Raw genomic sequence first — 7,129 nt, 5'->3', positions numbered from 1 at the left:
AATCTACTGGCTTCCCATATCAACATAAAAACCTGAGCTTTCTTCACACATTACATAGTGCACATGGATCTTCTTTAAAAAAAAAATGTTTTGTTCCCAGTTTTCCTTGTATGGAGAAAATCCTTGAGGACAAATGTGGGAAATGAGAGGAGATAAAACCAGAACCCAGAGCCAGAATGTAGAATCATGCAGTTCTTGAAGTTAATGGGTTAACCTTATCTGTTTCTCTTGATATAGCAGACAGTCAGAGAGAGGGTTGTACAAGCAATGCAGACAGCCGGGAGAAACCCAGATTCCACCTTCCAGAAAAACGAAGGGAGTAGCACTGTAAGGAATGGTTTGTAACCAGCTGCCCCAGACACTTTTTGTGTTGGGTCTGCTAAATGTGGCCTTCACAGAAGACGTCCCAATGTGTCCCAAGAGGCAGGTGTTAAAGTAACCTCCAAGGATTAGCTTTTTTGCAGACTAATGTGTTTTCTTCCACCAGGCATAATTTAATAAGCGTGAATGCAGAAGGAATCCAATTTCATACAGGGGAGATGATTGCTCTGAGCGCACTCACAAATACACACGCCCCTCTGTCAGCATTCACTTCCCCTGCTGCCATTTAATAAAGACAGGAAAGACAACCAAATCGCAGGTTGAAGCAAGGAAATCAAATTAGCAGCAACTTCAAAATACACAAGGAGGAAAAAAAATACGGATCTGGGTGATGCCACAAATAACAGCAGCTCAAAATATAGTAGCTGATCTGCTAAATGGTGAGGGAGAAAGGGAATTCAATTATCAAACCAAATTCCCCCAAAGCAATTGACTCCCTGGGTGGATGGAAGCTGCAGCTGGTGTGTCTTGAAGCCTGGAAGTTTGCTCATGCAGGAACGAAGCAAGGAGGTGTGTTGTCTGCTAATAAGATTTGAGTCTTTATGACTCTGAATAATATACAGTAATTTACCTGTTCCTTTGATATGGAGTGACTGGCATGAGATCCCTTTTCAGGGATGTTTAGGGCCATGAGCAAAGAGGGACTTCGTTGGTCAGCTTGTCAAGGGGAAACTAGTAGTGTCCTCCTTGGTTTTTCAAGATGGCACAAAGGAAACAAAAAGAAAAGCAGCAGTGCATGATGGGAGAGGGGAAAGTCTGGGGCGCACCCCCAGTCTGTCTGGGATTAAAGCTGATAGGTGACATTATTTCATTAAATAGATTTCTATACTTTTTGCATCTTTTTGCATCTTTTTAGATTGTGAGCCCTTTTGGGACAGGGAGCCATTGAGTTGTTTGATTTTTCTCTGTAAACCGCTTTGTGAACTTTTAGTTGAAAAGCGGTATATAAATACTGTTAATAATAATAATAATAATAATAATAATAATAATAATAATAATAATAATAATAATAATAATAATAATAATAATATTTTAAGGGGAATTATTATATTACCCCTTTTGGAAACTTTATAGGATCGCAGGCTGGATAACAAAACAGCGTAATACAGAGAAAATCCCTTGTATAGCTTAAAGAGGAGACTGGGAGAAAGATAATGTTCAATCAACGATTATACTTTTATTACAAAAACACATAGGTAAACATAATACAGATTTCTTGGTTCTAGTACTTGAAAAATGTACCTAGTTTTTATGGTGGATGCATGTGCTATGTATTTGGTGCATCCGAGAAGGAATCAGAAATGGATAGGTTGTAGGGAAGGATTTTAGGGGTCCCTTAATCTAACCCAGTTTGCTAACTAAAGATGGGGGAAGAAGGGAGGAATAGATGGGGAAGAAGGGAAAGAGTTTCAGAAATGCAGGATATTTACCTGTCTGGGGGAGCAGTTGGGGAGGGGAAGAGTCCTGTGGAGGACCTTTTTGGAGGGGGCAGCCAGAGAGAGAGAGAGACCATGTGGCCGGAGCTTGCTCTTAAAAGGGGCTTGGCTGACCTGGAAGCTGACCTAGAATGACTGGATGTATCCCAGAGCTGTGCACATGCTCAGTATACAGACAGTGGTACACCTGGAGTATGTAATAGAAACTGGAGGCTCAGCTATCAGCCATGGCTGACCTGGGGGGGGGGGGGAGGGAGGCAGTTTGCCTAAGGTGATTAAGAGTGATAAAGCTCCAACAATAGACTTCCTCCTCCTGTTATGCAAAACAAGGTGCATGCTTGTTTTGCATAACAGTGATTGGATCAGGAGACATTCCTTGACTGGAGGAGGGGATGTAATCACCTTGAGCTTTGCTAAACTTGTGACTTTTACCAGGTTTTTGGAAATTGGGCTTGTTTGCTTGGCCTGTATGATATCTTAGTCCATAATAACATAACCAGATATAAAAATCACAACTTAAAAGGAAAAAGGGGATTTTCACATAACAGCCTGTCAATCCAGTTAGAACCCCACAGCTCCTCTACAAAATATGAAAAAGTTTCCTTGACTTCAGTTCCAAGTCAGCGTGTGTTGGATTGCAACCCAAAGCAGCTCAAGGATTCCAGGACTCTGTTTCTGAAATAAGAAGCGCTCATGTCCAAGCTCATTCTGAATTCTCTGCCCCCAGACTTGGAAGACCCTAATCCCAGGAATACTGGAGCTGGCTGCAGGGACTTGGTGGGGAGGAAAAGTGCACTGTACATGCTAAAGGGAACTCACTTATTTCTTCACATGTTGTAACCAAGTCTTAGCCCTGATGACAGCACTGGTCTATTCCTGGTCTTGCCTGTTTACCAATCCCTTGCTGTTGTGTTGGATGGATGTTTCTTTAAAATCCTCAGCCATGCTGTAGTTTCGTAAACTCAAGCTGACCTTGCTATGCAAAAGAGATTTTTATTTTGCCTTTTTTGTGGGCGACAGAGAAAATACAGCCCTGTGCTTCCTGGTAGCTGGAAGTTAAAGGTGTTCTCAAGTGTGAGAATAATCTAAATGTAAAACCTTCATTGTCTCCATCTATACTTGGGGGTCAAACTATGTGTGGCATTGAATTCATCATTGGTCCTGGTAGGCTTGGTTTTTCTTAGGCAATAGCAGCTGGGAGGGGGCCAGAATCTGGATTGGGACTACAGCATGGGGGTGCTTTAACCCCACTGTAGTCTGCTTCAGATTGCCACCTGCCCTCCTATCCCCTCTAGGAAAGTGGTTCCAATTGACACTACTTTTAAAACAATGTTCTCTGCATTCTATCCCATATTAACAGCCGTCGCCTAAAGCACAAATACTGTGCAAGAAGCTCTGGAGGGCTTTTCGGCATCACATCTGACAACAGCCTGAGACTGTCTTTCCAGCAAAGAGCCTGGCAACACTGTATGGTCAGAAAAGCCAGCCTTCACGCATGTGCCCTTCAGTCTATGTTAAATGCTGCATGAATATCAAAATCAGTTAGCTCAGATGTGGGGATTGGATGTGCACACCATCAAGTCTTTGGTTATGGAGCTGAGCCCAGGTTTTCCCCACTCACAGTAGCACAACAATAGACCCTCAAATCCTTCTGCCTAGGAAGCAGCATTAGAAGGAATTAGATTGAGATGAGTTTCTGCCTGTCTCCCAGTCCTTCAGTGATTGACAAAGGCTATCATTCTCCAGGAGGGTGACAGGCAGATGTAATATCCTCCGCTTTCACCTCCTTTGGCTGGAATGGCCTGGCTCTCAGTCACTTAGAAATGAGAAAACAAATATATTTACAACTCCGTGCCGCATTCTTTAAAGCCGGGACCAACTGCATAGCACTTAACCCACATGCTTCTAGAATAAAGTGTGGGCAGTAAAAATAAGAGTTTATCCTTAGTGCAATAAAGGCTGTTGGGGGAATGATGTTTGGAAGAACTCAGCAAGAAGCCAGCCTAGATAGCAGCAAAGGCAAGTAGGGGTTAGGTTCCTCGCTCCCAGGCAGCTGATGGAAGGCACTGCACCTTCTGACTCAAACTGCTCTGGCAAGGTCAACTTCTTTCCCTCTCTCTGACCCCTTCTTATCTCTTGGGGCTCCCAGTCTCTCTACCCCCACATTATCCTTATCCCATGTGATCCTTCATAATATCAATATTATCCTCTCTCTCCCAGGCCAACTCACTGTCTCCCCACTCCCCTTCTCTGCCTAGAAAAGTAGCTCCCATACCCAGAAAACATCCACCCACTTTCTCCCCTCTCTTGTTCCTTCAGCCACTTGCTCTCATTGAAATATGCCCTCCCAACATTGCCTTCTCCCTTGACAATGCCCTCTTCCTTGCTGCTCTGCACATGCCTGATCTCGTCTGATCTCGGAAGCTAAGCAGGGTCAGGCCTGGTTAGTACTTGGATGGGAGACCGCCTGGGAATACTGGGTGCTGTAGGCTTATATCATAGTCTTTCGAGACTGAAGGTTGCCAACCATTTCTCCTTGGAGGTCTCTTCTCCCAAACAGCGCACCCTGAAGACTCCAGTGATAGTGTAAGTGGCACAGCTGAGGCAGGGCCAAAGGTGCAGGACCCTGGGTACCATGCCTTGAAGGAGTGTCAAGTCAGGGGCACTCAGAGTGGTTGTGTGCCACTCTGAGTGGCCAATGGCAATTTTTGCCTTTTCCCCCCTCAAATAGTGAGGGGAAAGTGAAAAAGCAGTTAGCTTCCCAGAGCGGCTCGCAGCCACTTCAAGAGCCTGCAAAGGGGGGGGGGTGGTTTGCAGGAGAAGGCACTGTGGCCATGATGGCAATTACTTCTGGTGCAGGCACTTCCGGGGGTGACGTTGCAAGTCATGGCCCCAGGTGCCAGAGCCACACCACTGGATAGTGTTGCCACTTCCCAATTCTGCTCACCCACTCTCCTTCTTGCACCCTTGATGCTCACTGTCTATGATTCTGCTCCCCTTTGCCTCTCTGTATTGCTGCCCTCTGTCAATCTGCTGACCCCCTATCGATAGTCACTGGAGACCTTGATGCCTGGATTGTCGTCTTCTTCCCTGGCAATATCCCAATCTTGGTGATTTTGACTTTAATGATGAGAAACATTCTGACCCAGCTCTCATCGGTGTCCTCCCCTTAACCTCCTCTTTTCATCTTTGCCTTTGGATTGCCTTCCCCACACACTCGCTTGATCCTGCTTCACTAAGAAGTGCTCTGGCTCTGACCTCTCTACAGCATAATTCGCTCATACCCTGTTTCATTTCACTCCATCGTAAACCTGCAAATTTCTGTCAAAAGTGGGTCTGGGAGACATTCCAGATCAGGTCTATCTCAGACTCGGAAATGAATTGAGTTATTCTCCCCCCAAATGGAAAGAGTTCCTTATCCAAGCAGGCTGTTGGCAAAGCCAGGGAGAAATGTGTCTGCTGCTTTGCAAAGGGGCTGCTTTGGAGAGCTGCTCCAGCAAAACCGGGAGTGGGGCAAAAGTTCACCCACGACAGGGAATTCTCTGACCCCAAGGGCCTTCTGCAGAAAGTTGGCTTCCCTCCTTTGGCCTTTGCTCCTCCCCCACTTTTCCAGGGGACAGCCCTTCAAATAACCCCTACATGGCTCTAATTCAACTAACTGTGCACAGCACCTCCAGCACATTAAATTGTGGGCAATATGAGGCACTAACTGGGGGAAGGGGAGGAAATCAACCCCCATGTGTCTTTCATGAAGGGCTGAATTTCCCACACCCCTTTGGTTTTTGCCCCACCAGCACCTCAATTTGCCCCCCTTTTAAAGTCATGGAGCCCTGGAGCCTCATCCTAGCACGCAAACAGTGCTAGGGAAGTGGACAATTCTTCTCCACTTGCATTTTAATCCGAGTCCAGAAGAAGTTGGACACTTGTAAAGTTCACCTCTCTTTGGAGACAGACTTAAAGAGTTTGAATTTCATTTCCAAGTCTGATTCAGGAGAACTTTGCCAGAATTCCTCCTATATCCTCAGCCTTTTTCTGTCTTTCTAATCCTTTGTTCAGTATTTCCGTAAGTATTTCAGCTTTCCTTCTCCCTCAGCAATCTGGTGCTTTACTGTCCTTCTGCTGTTCTTTCTGCCCCAGGTGACCTCCTCACATCCAATGACTGTCAGTGGCACCTGTACTCTGAAGACACCTGGCCCTACCTCTCTACCTCAGAACTTCCAACCTATCCTGGATATTTTATCTCACAACAAGTATGTTAGAGACTGAACTTTCCTCCTCCCTCCCTCCTCTTCTCAGCCCTTTTGTCATTACATTTATTCTTCTGCTCTCCTCTATGTGGAGATAGCTGCCAAAATCAGTCACCACTCGCATGGCTCAGATGACATGATTTCTCTCCTTAATTCTGTGCACTGACTTCCTGACCACTTCCAAGTTCCTTATGAGGCTCTTGTCCTTACTTATCAAATTTCAGAATGTAAGCCCCATTGGGAAACTACTTCTCTATCAGGTTAAGTGGCAAGAAGGTTGGTGTAAGTGGCAGGAGGGCTAAAGATAATTTCCTGGGTTCAGTGGGTGAGACTTTGGCAGGGCTGTCTCTGAGAGGGTGTGAGGCCCAGGGCGTAAAGCCCAAATTTTCTACTTTATTTTTTTAAAAACTTGCACTTGGCTTTCCGCATCCCCACTACATTCTTCCTCCTGCATTGCCCTGGTCATTTCTTCAAAACTGCCAGGCATAGGAATATGCCAGGAGCACACAAGATTCTGCTCTCAACATCCTTCCACTTCATCTGGTTTTTCAAAAGCTGGATGATTGAGAAGGGACAAGGAGGAGCCAGGGAGGGAGCGCAATTCTCTTCCAATTTCTATAGACCAATGATTGAAACAGGATCGCACTGATCCCCAGCCACTTTCTCCAGAGCTATTGATAGGAGCCACTGCCACCCCAGCAGTGTCTGGTCATGTCTCTGGTCATGAGGGCCCAGGATGGACACCTTGATTCGCCAATGACCCACAGACGTCTTTGTGCTTTGGTGCCCTGCATAGCTCTTTGCCCCTCCTTATGACAGGTAGAAGAAGAATCTCAAGTTCCATAACTTGTCCGCCTTTCACCAGCTGCAGAATGCAGCTTCCCTTGATGCAGAATCAGGCTGTCTTGGCACTGCGTTTTGGATTTTAAAAAGGAAACGCTGAGAGTACATGGACGTGACCCTAAATATAGCTGCTTGGCTATGCTAGGCTGGGCTTCCTGGACCACAGAAAAGACCCTGGTGGGGAAAGAAGCTGCCAGCTGGAAGACTTCATTTGCTGCTCTT

At 45.8% G+C, this 7,129-nt stretch overlaps 1 pseudogene; it reads left to right on the top strand.

Moving 5' to 3' along the window:
• The first annotated feature begins 4,190 nt into the window (after positions 1-4,190).
• LOC136643062 (5S ribosomal RNA) lies at positions 4,191-4,309 on the top strand (annotated as a pseudogene).
• The last annotated feature ends 2,820 nt before the right edge of the window (positions 4,310-7,129 follow it).

Source organism: Tiliqua scincoides, chromosome 2, assembly GCF_035046505.1.
Source record: "Tiliqua scincoides isolate rTilSci1 chromosome 2, rTilSci1.hap2, whole genome shotgun sequence".
In the NCBI taxonomy this organism is placed as follows: domain Eukaryota; kingdom Metazoa; phylum Chordata; class Lepidosauria; order Squamata; family Scincidae; genus Tiliqua; species Tiliqua scincoides.
This window is presented reverse-complemented; position numbering and strand designations above follow the sequence as displayed.